This window comes from Salvelinus fontinalis, chromosome 12, assembly GCF_029448725.1.
Source record: "Salvelinus fontinalis isolate EN_2023a chromosome 12, ASM2944872v1, whole genome shotgun sequence".
Classification (NCBI taxonomy): Eukaryota; Metazoa; Chordata; class Actinopteri; order Salmoniformes; family Salmonidae; genus Salvelinus; species Salvelinus fontinalis.
The window spans coordinates 1394155-1415642 of NC_074676.1; the positions used below are offsets into that span (position 1 = coordinate 1394155).

General features: G+C 43.2%; 1 protein-coding gene across 2 annotated transcripts in view; it reads right to left on the bottom strand.

Annotated features, from left to right (window-relative positions):
* The window catches only part of LOC129866600 (reelin-like), a 293866-nt gene that overhangs the window by 270019 nt on the left and 2359 nt on the right, over positions 1-21488 (bottom strand). The window lies entirely within an intron of this gene.

The window sequence follows — 21488 nt, forward strand, 5'->3', positions numbered from 1 at the left end:
TCAAAACCTGTTATGTGACAAAACTGTACATTTTAGTGGCCTTTTATTGTCCCCAGCACAAGGTGCACCTGTGTAATGATCATGCTGTTTAATCAGCTTCTTGATATGCCACACCTGTCAGGAGGATGGATTATCTCGGCCAAATACAAATGCTCACTAACAGTGATGTAACAAACGTGTGCACAACAATTGAGAGAAAAACGCTTTTTGAGAGTAACTAAACATTTCTGGGTTCTTTTATTTCAACACTTTACGTGTTGCGTTTATATTTTGTATTCAGTCTATTTCAGTGGAGTGGTTAAAAAGACCCAGGATGGAGACTTGAGAGACAGACTGTGTCCCAAATTAGCAACTTATTCCCTACATAATGTGCCTTTGGGCCATGGTCAGAAGTGCACTATAAAAGGTATAGGGTGCTATTTGGGATGCACTAACAGTGTAGAACTGACTGAAGTGGTGCATTATGCCTTGCCATTTCCCTTCTCTGCACCCCCCCCTCGATTTCTTGAATTGAACATTACAGATAATAGCCATCCAATGTGAAAAGCATTGATATTAGTCAGAGTTCTAAAGTGCCTCCATCGCTCTTGTATATGGATGTTGGAGTGAGAGTAGCACGCAGTGTTTGTGTGTGTGTGTGTGTGTCTGTGTGTGTGTGTCGCCATGAAGCACAGTAAGGGTGATTGAGGAGATTGAACTCTAATTAAAAGGCCAGCTGCTGTAATGAAAGAGTAGAGCAGTGAAGTGTGTGTGTGTGTGTGTGTGTGTGTGTGTGTGTGTGTGTGTGTGTGTGTGTGTGTGTGTGTGTGTGTGTGTGTGTGTGTGTGTGTGTGTGAGCGTGTGTGTGTGTGTGCGTGTGTGTGTGTGTGTGTGTGTGTGTGTGTGTGTGTGTGTGTGTGTGTGTGTGTGTGTGTGAGCGTGTGTGTGTGTGTGAGCGTGTGTGTGCGTGAGCGTATGTGAGCGCGTGTGTGTCTGTGAGCGCGTGTGTGTCTGTGAGCGCGTGGGGGTGTCTGTGAGCTCGGGTGAGTGTCTGTGAGCGCGTGTGTATCTGTGAGCGCGGGTGTATCTGTGAGCGCGGGTGTATCTGTGAGCGCGGGTGTATCTGTGAGCGCGGGTGTATCTGTGAGCGCGGGTGTATCTGTGAGCGCGGGTGTATCTGTGAGCGCGGGTGTATCTGTGAGCGCGGGTGTATCCGTGAGTGCAGGTGTGTCTGTGAGCGCGTGTGTACTCGCCAGGGCTGTGGTCAATTTTATTTCAATTCCAGTCAACTCTGAAAGTAAATATTTTCCTCATTGGAAATTGGAATGTCAGTGTATTTCATGTCTGTGTGCATGCATGTGTATGTGTATACTTGCTTGTATAACAGTGTCTATATGTTTGTGTGCGTGTGTTTGTGGGGGGGTGGGGGGGGGTGAATGTGTGTAGATGTAGAGTATCTACTGGCAGCGATCAATGGTAGAGCTATTCTCCTGACACCCAGTCTTAATCACACTAACCAGGCTTATTAACAAGGACCAACTCATTACCCATAATTGACATCCCCGTCTCCCCCTCCTCCCTCTCTCTGCTTTCTCCAGTCCCCTCACTTAACCTACTACTTAGCTTCAGTCAGTTGGATTCTTACAATCGGTTCCATGGAGAGATGAGTCTATAGCTCTGGTTCAGACTCTGAGGCCGTACTGTAATTATTAGGAAAATGGCACCTGACCGGAGTCAATAAGACAGAGATGATTTAGGCCTATTTCACTCGAGCTAATCAGACAGAGATGGTGTAGGCCTATTACTCGAGCCAATCAGACAGAGATGATGTAGGCATATTACTCGAGCAAGTCAGACAAAGATGATGTCGGCATATTACTCGAGTCAATCAGACAGAGATGATGTAGGCCTATTACTCGAGCCAATCAGACAGAGATGATGTAGGCCTACTACTCGAGCAAATCAGACAAAGATGATGTAGGCATATTACTCGAATCAATCAGACAAAGATGATGTCGGCATATTACTCGAGTCAATCAGACAGAGATGATGTAGGCATATTACTCGAATCAATCAGACAAAGATGATGTCGGCATATTACTCGAGTCAATCAGACAGAGATGATGTAGGCCTATTACTCGAGCCAATCAGACAGAGATGATGTAGGCCTACTACTCGAGCAAATCAGACAAAGATGATGTAGGCATATTACTCGAATCAATCAGACAAAGATGATGTCGGCATATTACTCGAGTCAATCAGACAGAGATGATGTAGGCATATTACTCGAATCAATCAGACAAAGATGATGTAGACATATTACTCGAGTCAATCAGACAGAGATTATGTAGGCCTACTACTCGAGCAAATCAGACAAAGATGTAAGCATATTACTCGAGTCAATCAGACAGAGATGATGTAGGCCTATTACTCGAGCCAATCAGACAGAGATGATGTAGGCCTATTACTTGAGCCAATCAGACAGAGATGATGTAGACATATTACTCGAGTCAATCAGGCGAAGATGATGTAGGATATATTCCTCGAGTCAGACGAAGATGTTGTAGGCCTATTACTTGAGTCAATCAAAACAAGATTATGTAGACCTATTACTCGAGCCAATCAGACAGAGATGATGTAGTCCTATTGCTCGAGTCAATCAGACAGAGATGATGTAGACATATTACTCGAGTTAATCAGACAAATATGATTTAGGCCTATTACTTGAGCCAATCAAACAGAGATGATGGAGACATGTTACTCGAGTTAATCAGACAGAGATGATGTAGGGCTATTACTCGGTTGACCCTGTGTCTTTTAATGTTGGCCTGTGTCTGGGGGCGGAAGGGGTTTGTAAAATGGACAATTATCGACTCTTTCACAGGTGTCTTATCCTCAATGTCACAGCTTCACATAAGTATGCCCGTTATCACATATCTTGACCTAAAAAATAACCTGTGTCATTTTTAAATCAACAGTAGCTTGTTAGGGGAAAAAACGGTGATAATTGCTGATGTGTGAGAAGGGAGCCAGCCTCATTTCCCTACTTAGTCCCAGTGGAGGCAAGGTGACAGAAGATCTGTCCCTGTTAGTCCCAGTGAGGTAGAGTACAGCACCAGTACCAGAGCTAAGGTGACAGAGATAACAGAGAGGACAGAGAATGTTTTTTTGTCAGTCTGGCTTGACTTGGTTTGGAGAGGAGAGGCCAATGGTGATCTGGCCATGGTGTGGGTTCTGCAGCTTCCAGAGAATTAGAGCCCAGTAGGGTGACATCTCCGTCGTTCTCACACTAAGTGTGTTTGGAGGTACAGCTGTTACAGGGGCTACCATCAAACAGCTGAACCAGCTATGTGTGAGACCGAGGTTCCATGCGGCCGAACCAGAGCCGCCGTTACGCCATCTCCACTGAACTGTCACCTCCGGAAGACAGAATCAGACGTTTTTTTCCAACAGAAATCAAAACAGACACTCGTTCATTCACTTTCTCTTGCGTGTGAACTGGGACAAAGATGGATGCTCCGAAGCAAAACAATAAAAGGTTGGCAACAAAGCTCTTCTGATCTTCATCATCCTCATCATCTTCAGGCGTGGGAGCGCCTCTCTGGATTTTTGCATGAGTCAGAGCCTCGATGGGGGAAGTGTTGGACGGGATAGGAATGGGGATAAGGCTGCAAGGGCCAGGGGATGCTATTGTGGATGAGGTGTGGTAGAGATGAGGATGAGGAGGGGTCATTTAGTTAGGTGTTGGTTGGTGGCATTTTGTACTGTTTATACTCCTCTCCTTAGAGAGCATTGGGGGAAGGTAGGTTGGTGGCATGTTCTACTGCAGAACGATGATCTGCTTGTTTCGAAGATTGGGGAGGTTGGTACTGAGGAACTCCTCTTGTATAGTTGTGGGGGGTAGGTAGATTGTCATCACTATAATACAAATGGCACCAATCAGCTCTTCTATGCAAAAGCATTTGTATAGTTGTACTGCACTCCCCTCTCTCCATTTCCTTGTAAATCATTGGGTTGGTGGCGTTTGTAGTACATGGATTAGCTAGTTTGTTTCTAGAGAAGTGAAGGAAGGGGGTACTGATGTACTGTATAGCAGGGCTGTTTCCCAGGCAGGCCAGGCATGTGGTGTGTAATCTCCTCTTGCCAGGCCCGCTCTCTCTCTCTGCTGCAGCAGGCCTGGCCGTTTGAAGTGGATGGGGGAACTGGGTGTCTGAGGCTGTTTGGGGTTCTGAGGGGCCACTGAGCTGGGGGGAGTACGGGGAAACAGGGGCTCAGGCTGTATGTGGCCTCAGCCTCTAGCCACGCCGTGCCGAGCCACAGCCGCCTTTACGCCATCTCCTCTGTAGTCAGGCCATGGGACTGGGACTGGGACTTGGAGCACTACATGGCCTGCTGAATGCTGCTGAATGCTGCTGAATGCTATCAGCACAGACGACACACTGCCCCCAGGCTGGGATTACAGACTTCTCAATTGAGAGCCAAGAATAGGAGGAGGAGGAGGAGCGGGGACCAGAGCAGTCGGAGAATGGAGGACGGTGGAGGTATTGACAGACTACTACTTCGAACAGCAGTGCAATTCCGATTCTGAGCAAGAAAGGAGGCTATCAACAGCAAAACTGGCACGCGGATCAGCAGACAGAGGCTAGGAAACCCCTAAAGCATGAGACACACTGAGAAGCTCACTGCCGATAGACTGTAGATAGGTACTTATCACAGTGGGAGGGCGTTCCTTCTTTTGGTAGAACAAAAGCGGTGCCTGCTGCGTGCTGACCCGGTAGAGATGAACCTGACGTTTCTACTTGTAGAATCGCTCTGCTTGTTAGTGGCCAAAGACTTGACTTTGAGCCAATCAGAGAGCACGGGTCAACAGGAGTAACAACAAAAAAGGGAAAAAAGAGGGGCCCCATCCCTTCTCAAAAGCAAGAGGTTAACTCTTCTCTGGATGAAAGATGAACAGTGGGCCATTGTTCTGAGCTAGAGTGTGCCGCTGGGATACACTCATGGATATTAGCATTAATGTACTATTTATCCCCACAGATATCCTAATGGCATATACAGACGTACATTATACCTGGGTGTTCGCTCTACTTATTTTGGGTGTGCCACTTCTGTTTACAACCTTGTGTTTGTAAGCTGGAACAAGACTTAAAAAAGTCTTGGAAAAAAGAGAAGGAAAAAAGGAGGAAAATAATGCTGAATGCTAATATTTTAATTAAGTTTCAGAGAGGAGAGGGATGTTTTCCCATGTGTCTCTCTCTGATGGAGTTACTCTGTGAGTGAAGCTCGAGTGTTGTTGAGGTTTTTTTATGGCCATACCCTCAGGCTCAGGGTCTCTGTTGTGAACTTGTGAGTGTGCTTGGAGACATGAGAACCACGGGGAAATATTTACAGAAGGCTACAGAAGAGAATACAGAAAGTATGGAAATGTACTTCTTAATATTGGACAATAGTTGAGTACAAAGCAAATGTTTTTGCTTCTAAAAGTCGGGGTAAGAGGTTAGGAAAGACAGCGGGCCATCTAGAACTGCTCGAGTTATCAGCACAGAGACACTGAAGCCCGGTTCCAACATCCTGAGAACCATTACGCCCACCCACCTGCCATCCCTGCAACGATGCCTGCCCAGCTTGCTAAAGTGAAAACACAACTCAACAATTACCTCATTAAGAGCTCTCTGGTGTTGGCCGTTAAAAGAAAGGGGGAGGAAATAATGAATAAAAAAGTCAAGAGTTCCAACATTGGCTTCCCAGATAAGACTGGCACAGACACACACACATAAAGAGTGCGGGATAACAATGTCACTGTGCCCCGATGCGTCAGAATCATGGCTTTCTAGCCATCACTGTGGAGTCACAGCATTGACACATCACACAGACAACCACCTACTATCACTGTCTGATCCCAAAAAGGTTATATTATGACTAAAGATCTGTGTAGTGATGTGCGTGTTGACTCATAACCCGCAGTCCCCGCAGCTCTATCCGGGGGGGGGGGGGTTTAGGGTAATGAAATAGTGTTTGGATGAAGGGCGGGTGGGTGGTTGAATAAATGTATAATTCTTATCTATAGTTTATATATTAATAGGCTAAATTGAGGTTTTTCTTTAATTATCTGCCATTAGTACGTAAGCCTAATGTTTAGGGCTTTACTGTACTCCCGCCAAATATCCTACACGCCAATCGCCAAACGCTTTTGGGAACAGGCAGAAAAAGGTAATGTCAATCCATGGAGACAAAAGGGACAATGTCAGAGTTTAATGCAATAAGAGAAAAGCTGTGAAATTGAGATTTTAAAATAATGCGAAGGGAGGGCCAGACAAATCATGTTTGGGAATGATTTAGTGAAGTGGTAAAAGAGGATGATAACAGTGAATGTTGCGTGTGATGATTGTGAGGCGCTATTCAAATTCGACAGTCACAAGATTGGGACCTCAAATAGCCTACTTTTCAGATGGGTAAAATGGGAACTGAAATCTGGACACTGACTGTAGGTCTATAACCTCTCACATAGCCTTAATATTAAAGGTGCAATATGCAGAAATCCCTCCTTATTTCTTGGTTGCTAAAATTCTAAAAGCTTGCCTAATTTTTGTTCAAGTGACAAAAAAAATCTGTCTATAGTGTAAAGAATCATTGTACCATCTACCATCTGTGAAAAATATTTTCAATAACCCAAAATTATGTATTTTCAGCTGTTTGAAGCTGGTGTGCAAAATCGAAAGTAAAAGAGGCAAAGGGAAACTTAAGAACTTGAAGCATAGAAACAATGCACATAGAACAGATCTACTGCTTCTTAGACTTGCTTTCAATGAGAATGACAGATCTACAACTCCCATTTCTATGTGAATTTGGTCAGGTTGCCCAAAAAGCTACAAATATATTGCAGCTTTATCCCCTGCTAAATTAAGCATTTCTTGCAGTAAAATTATACACCAAATGTAGGCAAAATTTTTACTCGGGAACAAGAGTGGAAAAACATGATTTCTTTCAGCACATTCTTATTTAACCTTTATTTAACTAGGTAAGTCAATTTAACCTGTTGAGGCTGGGGGCGCTGTTGTCACTATTTATGCTAATCGTGTAATTTTTGAAACGGCTTCCCACAAGATTCTTGATCGTACAATATGCATATTATTATTATTATTGGATAGAAAACAGTCTATAGTTTCTATAGGAGTTGAAATTTTGTCTCTAAGTGGAACAGAACCCATTCTACAGCAATTTCCCTGACATGGAGTCAGATTTCAGAAATGTTGGCCCCTGATCTGGAGTCAGTTAAAAGGCCTCAGTTATTGCTATGAGTATACGGACACTGCTTACGTCTTCCCTTGGATGCCTTTACGTGATGACGATTTGAATGGGGTCGATTGCGCGTTCACAGGCACTACAAATTAAAAAACCCTGTAGCTAGGAACTCTTTTCTTGCTGCGTTATGCGCCTGGAGGACATCGACCCGCACTTGTTCCAAGCATTAGTGGAGGGAGTAATATTACTCTGGTCATGTTTCTACTCGTTATAGGAGTTAAAAACATCATAAGGTAGTTAATTTAAAGCGTTTTATAGCAATTTATATCCGTTTAGTGCGATTTTGGGACATTTATTTCTGAAATGCTGTGAATTGCTGGGCACGCTTCCAGTTCATCCCGAACGCAGTTGGCATTTCCACATGGCAAGAGGACAGCTTTCCACCAAAAGACGATTAGACCCAAGAAAGGATCCTTTGCCCAGATACTGATGGAAGAACAGCTCAAAGTAGGACATTTTTATTATGATAAATCGTGTTTCTGTCGAAAAATGTTAGTGGCTTAGGACGCCATGTTTTTTGACGTAGCTTCGCTTGGCGCAAACTGTATTGAAAAGTAAGGATAATTTAAAAAATGTAATTCCGCGATTGTATTAAGAATTAAATTGTCTATCAATCCCTGTCCACCCTATATTTTTTAGTCACGTTTATGAGTATTTATGTATAAGAGTAGATCACTGTCTAATATGTCGCACGGACATTTTCTCACCAGCTGGGCTACATTTCACATTGTCTAACCATGATTTTGGTGGCTAAATATGCACATTTTCGATCAAACTCATTATGGATTGTGTAATATGATGTTACAGGAGTGTCATCTGAAGAATTCTGAGAAGGTTAGTGAAAAAATTAATATATTTTGGCGATGTTGACGTTATCGCTCACTTTGGCTAGAATCAATGCTGGGCTGCTATGTGCTATGTGCTATGCTAATATAACGATTTATTGTGTTTTCGCTGTAAGACACTTAGAAAATCTGAAATATTGTCTGTATTCACAGGATCTGTGTCTTTCGATTAGTGTATGCTGTGTATTTTTACGAAATGTTTGATGATTAGTAAGTAGGTAAACACGTTGCTCTATGTAGTTATTCTAGTCCATTTGTGACGGTGGGTGCAATTGTAACCTATGCCATCTACCTGAAATATGCACATTTTTCTAACAAAACCTATCCCATACCATAAATATGTTATCAGACTGTCATCTGATGAGTTTTTTTCTTGGTTAGGGGCTATAAATATCTTAGTTTAGCCGAATTGGTGATAGCTACTGGTGTTGGTGGACAAATAAAAGATGGTGGATTATGCTAATGTGTTTTTAGGTAATAGATGTACATCTTTACATATTGTGTCTTCCCTGTAAAACATTTTAAAAATCGGACATGTTGGCTGGATTCACAAGATCTGTGTCTTTCATTAGCTGTATTGGACTTTAATGTGTGAAAGTTAAATATTTAAAAAATATATTTTTTTTGAATTTCGCGGCTCTGCCTTTTCAGTGGGGGTGGGGGGGGAGTGCCGCTAGCGGCACCCTCAACCTGGACAGGTTAAGCACAAATTCTTATTTACAATGACGGCCTACCCTGGCCAAACCCTAACCCCGACGACACTGGGCCAATTGTGCAGCGCCCAATGGGACTCCTAATCATGGCAGGTTGTGATACAGCCTGGAATCAAACCAGGGTCTTTAGCGATGCCTCTAGCAGTGAGATGCAGTGACTTAGACCGTTGCGCTACTCGACAGCCCCCTTGAGAGAATGCAAATGCGCAGTTAGATACCGTCTGTAGAGGTGCTGTCTTTATCAGCATCATAACAGCTGATAGTATTTCAGCCAAATAAAATATGCGTCCAAGCCGAACTGAAATCTTGTTGGGTCATTTTCACAGCTTTCTATTACCTTGCATTTGAAAATTTTGCACAGAAAATCTTGCATTTTATCCCCGGTTCCTAAATGTCTTTGCCGCTAGAAAGAAGCAGGGATGGCAGGGAACTTTATCAATGTCGACTAGATTGAAGCATTCATTCTATCAATGTACGACATTATTCAGGTGAGCAATGATTTAGTTAGTATTCTAGGGCAACATATAATGAGAAGCTGCATGTATCTTATTATAGACAAGTTGACCATCAAATAGCCTACCAAAATCTCTGAAATTATAAGCAGAAACATATCTAAATCAGGCAACAAAAAAATCCTGCACCCCGTGTGAAAGAATCCCAGCTGAATGCACAGCTGGCCCCGGCGCACCACTAGATCTGTGTGCTAAGCTAACATGTTGCCATTGACATCAGTGGCACAATGACACAGTCCTCCCATACACACACGGCTAAGGGGTGTTCTTAGACACGACGCAACGTCAATGTCACTTAATGGCCTTAGAGGCGCCTTGGAGGCATCAAATGCTTTTGTTAGACAGCCAGAATGGCACACATTCATGTTCTGCTGTCATCAAAGCATGGTCTGAAGAAAAATACTTTCTCACCCATCTGCTCTTCAGAAAGAAGAAGCTATATGGATGAATATAATGCTCACCAGTCAGTGAATAAAAGGTCCATCATTCAACGTCTCCTTGATGGTATAATGACACAGACAGAAAGGGGAACACATCTTTATGTCTGTAAGCAAGCATGAACATCTCTCTCTCCCTCTCTCTCACACACACACACACACACACACACACACACACACACACACACACACACACACACACACACACACACACACACACACACACACACACACACACACACACACACACACACACACACACACACACACACACACACACACACACACACACACACACACACACACACACACACACACACACACACACAAAGACAAAACAGTGCTACACTTGACACACTTCTCTAGCCACACAGTGCAATCTACTTAGACAAAGCAGTGGGAGGGAGGAAGGGAGGCTTAAAAGATAGGCGGGAAGATAGATGACCGGATGGAGTGAGTCTAGCACAACCTCTTAAAATGTGCTGATGTTATCAGTATGTTGAGAGAGAGAGACCCCTAGACACAACTATGACAAAACATCAAACAAAAACAGGTCACAACTCCTGCAACTCCGTCGCACACTGGGCCTGTGCATAGTCAATGGTAGGATTCGAGGGGACTCTTATGGTAGGTACACCAACAGATCATCCCTTGGCAGTAGTACTGTAGTACTTTATCACTGACCTCAACCCAGAGTCTCTCAGAGCGGTCACAGTCAGCCCACTGACATCCCTATCAGATCAACGCAAAATCACAGTCTACCTGAACTGAGCAATACTCAATCATGACGCATCAAAGCCAAAGGAACTGCATAATATTTAGAAATGCTATAGATTGAAGGAAAGTAGTGTAGAAATCTACCAAAAAACAATTAAGCACTCCCTTTTAGACAACTTCCTGGACAAAAAGTTTCACTGTAATAGTGAAGGTCTACAATTGGAAGTAGAAAACCTAAACAGTACATTTGACCTCTCAGCTTCCCTATCAAATCTAAAAATGTTAAGCAGACAACCTAAGAAAATGTACAATAATGACAAATGGTTTGATGATGAATGCAAAAACCAAAAACAGAGACAGAAAACCTGAGCCTACGCCTTCACTATGGTGAATCACTAAAACAATACAAAAATACGGGAAAAGAAGGAACAGCACATCAGAAAACAGCTCAATCCACAGAATCCAACCACTTCTGGGAAAACTGGAACACACTCAACAAACAACACGAAGAGTTATCTATCCAAACGGAGAGGTGTGGATAAACCACTTGTCCAATCTTTTTGGCTCTATAACAAAGAACAAAGAACAAAAACAAATACTGTACATGATCAAATACAAGTCTTAGAATCAACTGTTAAAGAATACCAGAACCCATTGGATTTGCATTTACATTGAATTAACTACAGGACAAAATACAAGCCCTCCAACACAAAAAGGCCTGTGGTGTTGATGGTTTCCTAAATTAAATGATCAAATATACAGACCACAAATTCGAATTGGCTATACTTAAACTCCTTATACTTAAACTCCTTAATTAACATCATCCTCAGCTATGGATTCTTCCCCAATATTTGGAAACAACGACTGAAAATCATCTGCATTATCATTAATAGCAGAATGGTACATTACCTCAGTGAAAAAAAATTACTGAGAAAATATATTCTCATGCTGTGTTGACCTCAAAAAAGCTTTGAATTAAATTTGGTATGAGAATCTGGTATACCAATTGATGTAAAGTGGTGTTCGGGGAAAAACATACAACATTATAAAATCCATGTACAATTATATCCATGTGCGCAGATAAAATGGTCAAAAAACACACGCATTTCTTTCCACAGGGCTGTGGAGTGAGACAGGGATGCAGCTTAAGCCCCACCATCTTCAATATATATATATATATAAACGAATAGGCGAAGACACTAGAACCGTCTGCAGCACTCAGCCTCACCCTACTAGAATCTGAAGTCAAATGTCTACTGCTTGCTGATGATCTGGTGCTTCTGTCCCCAACCAAGGAGGTCCTACAGCAGCACTTAGATCTTCTGCACAGATTCTGTCAGACCTGGGCCCTGACAGTAAATCTCAGTAAGACAAAAATAATGGTGTTCCATAAAAGGTCCAGACCACAAATACAAATTCAATCTAGACACCGTTGTCGTAGAGCACAAAAAAAGCTATATATACCTCGGCCTAAACATCAGCACCACAGGTAACTTCCACAAAGCTGTGAACGATCTGAGAGACAAGGCAAGAAGGGCCTTCTACGCCCCCAAAGGAACATAAAATGTTGACACACCAATTAGGATCTGGCAAAAAAAATACTTGAATCAGTTGCAGAACCCATTGCCCTTTATAGTTGTGAGGTCTGTGGTCCGCTCACCAACCAAGAATTCACAAAATAGGACAAACACCCAATTGAGACTGCATTCTGCAAAAAAATCCTACGTGTACAACGTAAAACACCAAATAATTCATGAAGAGCAGAATTATGCCAATACCCGCTAATTATCAAAATCCAGAAAAGAGATGTTAAATTCTACGACCACCTAAAATGTGTTTGTAGATTACAGCTCTGTATTTAACACCATGCACGCCTCCTACTCAATCATCAAGTTTGCAACACTACAGTGGTAGGCTTGATTACCAACAACGATGAGACAGCCTACAGGGAGGAGGTGAGGGCCCTCGGAGTGTGGTGTCAGGAAAATAACCACACACTCAACGTCAACAAAACAAAGGAGATGATTGTGGACTTCAGGAAACAGCAGAGGGAGCACCCCCCCCTATCCACAGACGGTACAGTAGTGGAGAAGGTGAAAAGTTAAGTTCCTCGGCGTATACATCACGGACAAACTGAATTGGTCCACCCACACAGACAGCGTGGTGGAAAAGGCGCTACAGCACCTCTTCCATCTCAGGATGTGGCTTGTCACCAAAAACACACAACATTTTACAAATGCACAATCGAGAGTTTCCTGTCGGGCTCTATCACCGCCTGGTACGACAACTGCTCCGCCCACAACCGTAAGGCTCTCCAGAGGGTAATGAGGTCTGCACAACACATCACCGGGGGCAAACTACCTGCCCTCCAGGACACCTACACCACCCGATGACACAGGAAGGCCAAAAAGATCATCAAGGACAACAACCACCCGAGACACTGCCTGTTCACCCCGCTATCATCCAGAAGGTGAGGTCAGTACAGGTGCATCAAAGCTGGGACCGATAGAAGCTGTTTTTCAGCCTCAAGGCCATCAGACTGTTGAACAACATACAGACTCAATCTCTAGCCACTTTAATAATGAATAATTGGATGGAATAAATGTATCAGTAGTCACTTAAACAATGCCACTTTATATAATGTTTACATACCCTACATTACTCATCTCATATGTATATAACGTACTCTATACCATCTACTGCATCTTGCCTATGCCGTTCGGCCATCCCTCATCCATATATTTATACTTACCTATTCTTATTCATTCCTTTACACTTCTGTGTTTAAGGTAGTTGTTGTGAAATTGTTAGATTACTTGTTAGATGTTACTGCACGTTCGGAACTAGAAGCACAAGCATTTCGCTACACTCGCCTTAACATCTGCTAACCATGTGTATGCGACCAATAAAATTTGATTTGATTTGAAGTGATTCCCAAACCTTCCATAACAAATCCATCACCTACAGAGAGATGAAGCTGGAGAGGAGTCCCATAAGCAAGCTGGTCCTGGGGCTCTCTTCACAAACACAAACAGATCCCACAGAGCCCCAGGACAGCAACACAATTAAACCCAACCAAATCATGATGAAACAAAAAGATAATTACTTGACACATTGAAAATAATTCACAAAAGAACTGAGCAAACACAAATGCTATTTTGCCCTAAACAGAGAGTACACAGTGAAAGAATACTTAACCACTGTGACACACTCAACATTGAGGAAAGCTTTGACTATGTACAGACTCAGTGAGCATAGCTTTGCTATTGAGAAAGGCCACCAAAGGCAGACCTGGCTCTCAAGAGAAGACAGGCTATGTGCACACAGCCCACGATACTGAGCTGCACTTCCTAACCTCCTGCCAAATGTATGACCATATTAGAGACACACATTTCCCTCAGATTACACAGACCCACAAAGAATTTCAAAACCAAATGTTGATAAACTCCCATGTCTATAGGGTGAAATGACGCAGTGTACAATCACAGCAGCAATATTTGTGACCTGCTGGCACAAGAAATGGGTGTTGAAGATCCAACACCATTGTAAATACAACCCATGTTTATGTTTATTTATTTTCCCTTTTGTACTATAACTATTTGCACGTCATTACAACACTGTACATAGACATAATATGACATTTAAAATGTCTTCATTCTTTTGGATCTTTTGTGAGTGTAATACTTACTGTTCACTTTTTATTGTTTATTTCACTTTTGTTTATCCATTTCACTTGCTTTAGCAATGCAAACGTATGTTTCCCATGCCAATATAGCTCCTTGAATTGAATTAAACAGAGAGACAGAAAGAGAGAGAGAGAGCGAGCGAGCGAGAGGAATGTGTGTCACAGGAGAGAGTTCTATTAAACCATTAACCCATTAAGGCCTCCTTCCTTCTCCCTCCTCCCTAAACCCTAAACTAGCCAGAACCGTCTGCGGCTGAAAACTAGGCCAGTCTCCTGTCCTTGTGCATCGGTTCACTGACTGACTTCCTGGCGCCCTGTTTAGACAAAGGCAGCGTTTTCCCTTTCACTGCTTCTTTAATAGCACACACACTCGTTGATCAGTCATGCTGGACGTCCAAAATGACAAGTCTTACTGCGGGACATTAGACGTCTCCAAAAGCATTGGAGAGGAATGTTCGAGGTCAGGGACTTCTCTTCAAAATCAGCTGAGAAGGAGATAATGACTTGCAAGCAATCGGGGAAAGACTAATTGAGAAAGATTTCAGTCTGAGTAATGTAATCCGTCTTGTCCCGTTTCGTGACATCATCGGCGTCTCCTCCGACACTTGACCTGTCAGAGTGTGGGAGGTGTGTCAAGTGTCTCGCCTTTGACCTCTCTGTGTCTTGCTGTGCGTTTGACAGCATTGTTTATTCAGTAAAAAGACAGCTAATAGGCTGGATATTGACATATAGGAATCAGACAATAGACACGGTACGCTGCCTGTCTCCAGTCTCAAAGATGTCCCTCTCTGTTTCACACGTTGCTGTTGTGGTCGCCTTCGAATGAAGAGATCATGGGTCAGTGAATCTCCATTTACAGTGCTTCTTTGTCCAGGACTAGGCATAATATGTGTTCAGGAAACTGCCCCCAACTCTCTTCCAATCCTATCTGAGGTTGTGGTATCTGGCTGGTATCTTGTAACCTTCATGAAGACATGTGTCGCTTGTTGTTCCCCAGGCATTAGTCAACATAGGACCTCGACAAGATAATGCACTACTGCGCAAATAGCAGACTCCAAATAACAGTGTAATTCACTATTTCCAAATCAGATATGCTATCATTGTGGAAGGCTGACGGTATAGGCTATTTGCAGGGTGAATTTATCACTAGGTCACCATTAGGCGACAGGGTCTAAATCTCCTTGAAGTGTTGATTGTTTCTCTGTGATTCTCCAACTATTAACATATGAAAGGGCCCATTAGGGGGAAGCATGTTACTATCTTCAGATTAGCAATGGCCATTTTGGCCCGTGATGTTGTTGACTGGTTTGCTAAACAGCTCTCGCTTTTCTCTCTCTCTCCCTCTATAGCTTTCTACCCTCATTCTCCCCTGACTCTCTCGATGTCTCTCGCTTTCTCTCCCTCTCACTTTCCACCCATCCTCTCTCCCCCTCTCCCCTTTCCATCTCTCTCGCTTTCTCCCCCTCCCCTCCTCTCTGTCTGTCACTCCCCTCTCCCCCCTCTCTCTAAGCAGTGTTCTGTCATTTAGCAATCAATGCACTGCTGCTTCCCATTGAGTGGCTGAGCGTTGTTTGGATTTCTATAGTGGAGAAGAACAATGAAGTCTGGTCTGTTGCACACACATAAGTGCACACACACACACTATGAGCATGGTCTGTGAGAGCCAGCGTACCTGTGCCAGACTGCCACAGCAGGGGAGTGTGCGTGAGTGGCTCTCAGACCGTGCTCCACTCTGACCCAACCACCCCCATGCCCGCCCACACAAATGAACTCACAAATACATTTGAATGTATGCAAATGATAATACACACACTGTTAAGCTATGCAAACACTACAATCACACTCTCCCACAGATTAGATTCAAAAACACATGCATTACACATACAGTACAGTACAAATGGAAAGGCACACAAAGCAAAGACCAAGCAATAATATAGTAGCACTTCAAAATACTGGAGCAGTCAATAAAATAGATCTCAGCTTTGATCCGAAATACAAACATCACAAAGCTAAGACTCACAAATCCAAGTGAAAATGCATAAATTACCACCCCGCACACAATGGCACAGAGTCAATCCCCCATTTCCCCTCTTTCTCCCTTTCCCGTTCTCTCTCTCCATTTCTCTCTCTCTCTCTCCCTCTAGCTCCCTTCTTCTAGTGAATCCCTATTCACTTCCCAAGGACACCACTCTGCCGTTCCATTCCCTCCACCGTCCTTCCTTTTCCATCCCTTTCCATTGTTCTTTCACAATATTCAGCCTTAAGTAAGATGCCCTCCCATCACCCTGCGAATTGGAATTCAATATGCTGTTTTGGCATGACCATGAAATACCAATAGACTGCCTATAGTCCCTCTCCCTTTTCCCCTCTCGATCTCTCAAATTCCAAATTAACTTGAAAGTGATGGATCAATGTCGACAAAGCAGTGCAATACAAAATAATTACGGAACATAAAAGGAATTAGTGTCAAATGGATGCTTTTACAATTCCTCTTTCTCCCTCTCTCCCACTTTCGTTCTCCCCCTATATCCCCCTCTCCATCACTCCACCTCTACCTCCCTGAATGTGGGTGTTGTTCTTCGGTGAGAGAATGAACAGGTTGGTGTGTGTGAGTCAGAGAGGATTAAAACAGTTACAACACAGGCAGGAGAAGCAGCACTCTGCTCCATCTGAGCGTCGCCTGGCTTTCTGTTATCTATGTTTAGAAACAGAACTCTGGATTCTTTATCCTCACAAAGACACTGCTGTCTTTCAGTGGAAAAATACGACTTGGATGGGGACGTGACTTGGAGCTGTGCAACAGGCACAATACTCAGCACAGTGAAAAATGGCTATGAAAAGAAAGAGAGAAAAAAGTATCTTCAAGATGACTTAAATAAAGAGCTGTTTCCTGGATGGAGTGGGAGTGGGCCAAGAGGGCCAGGCCCCAATGTGCGTGTCTGTGTCTCTCTCTATCTTTCTCCAATTTTCTTTATTGGCATGACGTAACAATGTACATATTGCCAAAGCTTACTTTGGATATTTCCAATATTAAAATAATAAGAATTAACATTTTCAACGGGACAACAGTAACAACAATAACCAAGGGTCAAGATAACCATACATTGAACAATAACAATAAGCGTAGAGTAGAGGACATGTGCAGGTTGATTGGTCTGTCAGACACTGTCTCTCATCTTATGGCAGGAAGCAATGTAGTGCGCTGCCAACCCACAGCTCTCTGCATCCTCCCCCAACAGGACGGGTAGCCTACTCTCATCAGAGAGCTCGTCAAACCTTGACTAAGTGTTTCAAATTTGGGGAAATGACATTCTCTAATTGTTTTATATTTTTGACATTTTGTCAGGAAATGCAGCTCTGTCTCAGGTTCTGCTGTTGTGCAGTGGTTGCACAGCCTTTCCTCTACAGGGAGCCAGGTTGTCCTGTGACTACCCTTCTCAATGGCAAGGCTGTGCTCACTGAGCGTCTCTCTCTCTGTGTTTCTTTCACTCTTTTTTTCCACTTTTTCTTCAGCAGTATCTCGATCACGCCACTTAGTCTATAAAAACGGCCTTATCTTATGAGGTGAGAGTAGAGATAGAGAGGTCAGGTCAGAAAAACAATTAGGGCCTGTTGTTCTGAATTTCAGCCATGCAGGTTCATCCCCCATGACTGTGGAGCATTAACAGATGAAGCATATTCATTAAATGAACACCTGAACACCTAACGCTTAACGGCAGCCATTACAATAGGCCATGGTGCTACTAGACTGGTTAAAGGATTTACTGTAATTAATGAATATGTGGGGGTACAGTACACTGCTTGTCTCTCGCTCTATCTCCTTCTCTCCCTCCCCCTTTCTCCCTCTCGCTGCCTCCCTCTCTATCACCATGGTCACTATCTCTCATGTCTCCTCTCCTCAAAAGCACATGCAGCAGCCCCCTTAATGGTTAGATGTTAGATCACACACTGCTTTAGAAGACACAACCAACTATCCTCTTTTGCTCAGAAACTGGCATCAAGAGATAACATTAAAAAGGCAAAAGTGAAGAGAGCAAATTTAACAAAATAACATGATGCAAAGCAGAAAAAAGTCCTTGTTTACTGAGACAAACAGATCCCAGAAGGAGAACCATCAACACAACGCTTCCACTTCCCCCCTCTTCCTCCTCCCCTTCTCTCGCATCCCCCTCCCTCTCTTGCCCGGCCAGCTGTCTATACACCTGCTCTTTCTCCCTTTCTGTTTCTCTCCGTCATTCTAACTTATCTCTATTTCCCCCCCCCCCCCCCCCATCTTCCTTTCTTTCTCTCTCTCTCCTTTCTCTCTCTCCTTCCTTATCTCCCTCACTAGTGATCATCTTCTACGTATCTCTCCTCTGCTCTTCTAGTGCCTTATCTCCTTATATGGAACCAGAAGACTGGTGTGCGCGACTGGTGGGGGGACCGTGTGTGTGTGTGTGTGTGTGTGTGTGTGTGTGTGTGTGTGTGTGTGTGTGTGTGTGTGTGTGTGTGTGTGTGTGTGTGTGTGTGTGCGCAAATGATCCTAATTGCACAAGGGCTATCCAGCCTGTCACTATTTCACTCCCCATTATCCTCCCATCTCCGTGGCTTACCCTCTCTCTCCAAATCCAAGTTCTACCCCCAATGAGCTGTCATAATATGCCTAAACATGGGATAGAAAGAAAAAAGTGAGAGCAGCACTAAAACCCAGTAATTTCCCATACCAACCCCCGTCCTCATACCCCCATATCTGATCAGCTCAATCCAGCTCTGTCTGTTTAAATCACTGTCATCAAATCTCCCCGCTACCCCTACTCCGATCCCATCCATCCACAGCCTCAGTTTATTTAAACCTCCACCCCCCCCCTTCCCTCCCTCCCTCCCTGTCCCGAACTGCAGCACATTTCTAATGCTAATTAGTTAAACCTCTCTCTGCCACTCTATCCCCTTCCATCCATCCGCTAATGCTAGTTATTCAAATCTGTCTCTCTCGCTCTCCGCCCCGCTGCTGCCCGCTCTTCTTACAACCCAGGCATTGGTTTAAAGGTGCTTCCCTGAAAGGCTCAGCCTGAGCTACACAGTTATTTTCACGCCCAGGATAAACGTCCCTCTTCGTATACGCTACTTACTCCTGTTCTTCTTCTGCTCTCCTTGTCTTTTCTCCTTCTCCGTACCTATGGCTCTCCTACTTCTGCATGTTAACCCATACGAAATTCCAGTTGTTGTTTTTTTACAGCACAACGTTACACAAGTGCGTAGCTAACTTATCAAGAACATTGGTCTTACTAACAAAACATTCTGCGCTTAGGAAATATGTATTCTATCGTTGGTGTGTTGAAGAACTAAGAGAGATAACAGTATACATAATATAAATACATCCAGAGATAGAGATTTAAGTGTCTGGGACTAATGGTCTAGCTAACATGTACTGTATAGGAATGTCTCTTCGTCTTTCTCTCTCGTTCTTTCTCTCTCCTTCTTGCTCCCCCTCCATCCCTCTCTTTATCGCTCTCTCTCGCTCTCTCTCTCTCTCTCTCTCTGGATCATCATCCTCCCGGTTAAGTGGACTCTGGCCAGTGTGAGTGACTGGGTGATGCCGACACACACACACACTGGTGGCACCTTAATTGGGGAAGACGGGATCGTAGTAATGGCTCTAATGGAATAAATGGAATAGTTTCAAACACATCATTCACTCCATTCCAGACATTATTATGAACCATACTCCCCTCACCAGCTTCCTGTGACACACACAGAGACACACAGTTCTAAGGTCACTGTATGTTTTCCTGGCCGGAACAGGTGTCATGCAGACAGCGTACCGGAGTGCAGGTGTGGGAAAGGTGAAATCACTATATACATTTTCTCTCTTTTTCTCTCTTCTTATTTCATCTTATTTCTGTCAGTGTGGATCTAGCTGCTCTACTCTCTTGCTCCATCTCTTTCCCTCTTTCTTTCCCTCCCTCGATTCTTGGTCTCTCTCATTCAGCGTGTGTGATCTCTTTCTCCATTAGTTAGTTTATCCTGAGGATATAACGCCACCTACACACATTGAGCACGGGGCAGCCAGATCACACAACACAGAACAGAAATACCAGCAGAGTTGCAGCAAGCTCAGAACAGAAAAACTACTTCACTCAGCATCAATACTTGTTACAGTTACATAAATGGCTGTTTATATCCATCCATCGCCGCCCCGCACAAACACACACATCACAACAGCTCCACAATGTGAAAGCAAACATTGTTAAACAGGTACTGAGAAACATACAGCATGAAGTACATACTGGTACAACAACCTGAAATAGTCTATTTAGTATATAATGTTTAAGGATTAAATTTTTTAAAAATCCCCAAAATATTTAGTTCAATTACCATGAATAAAACAAATAAAATTCAACCAAAGGTGACAAATAAAGACCAAAAACAATAGAACAAAACCAACAGGATTCAGAATAAATGTTCAGTCAACACATACAGTTCCTTCAGAAAGTATTCACACCCCTTGACTTTTTTACAATTTTGTTGAGTTAAAAAGTGGGATTAAAATGGATATAACTGTCATCTTTTGTCAACGATCTACACAAAGTGAACAAATTATAAGAATTCTATTGATGGGAAACATTTTGAGTCAATGCATATTAGAATCACCTTTGGCAGTGATTAAAGTTGTATCTTTCTGGGTAAGTCTCTAAGAGCTTTGCACACCTGGATTGTACAATATTTGCCCATTATTCTTTTAAAAATTCTTCAAGCTCTGTCAAGTTGATTGTTGATCATTGCTAGACAGCCATTTTCAAGCATGCCATAGATTTCCAAGCCGATTTATGCCAAAACTGTAACTAGGACACTCAGGAACATTCAACGTCATCTTTGTAAGTAAGTCCAGTGTATAATTGGCCTTGCGTTTTAGGTTATTGTCCTCCTGAAAGGTGAATTTTTCGCCCAGTTTGTTTTGGAAAGCAGACTGAACCAGGTTTTCCTCTAGGACTTTGCCTGTACTAAACTCTATTCTTTTTCTTTGAATCCTAAGAAAAGTCCTTAGTCCTTGCCGATGACAATCATACCCACAACATGATGCCGCCACCACCATGCACGTAATGCTTTGCATAAAAAAATATATATACATATTCTTTGCCACATTTTTGCAGTGTTACTTTGGTGCCTTATTGCAAACAGGACCCATGTATTGGAATATTTTTTATCCTGTACAGGCTTCCTTCTTTTCACTAATTTAGGTTAGTGTTGTGGAGTAACGACAATGTTGTTGATCCATCCTCAGTTTTCTCCTATCACTGCCATTTAACTCTGTATCTGGT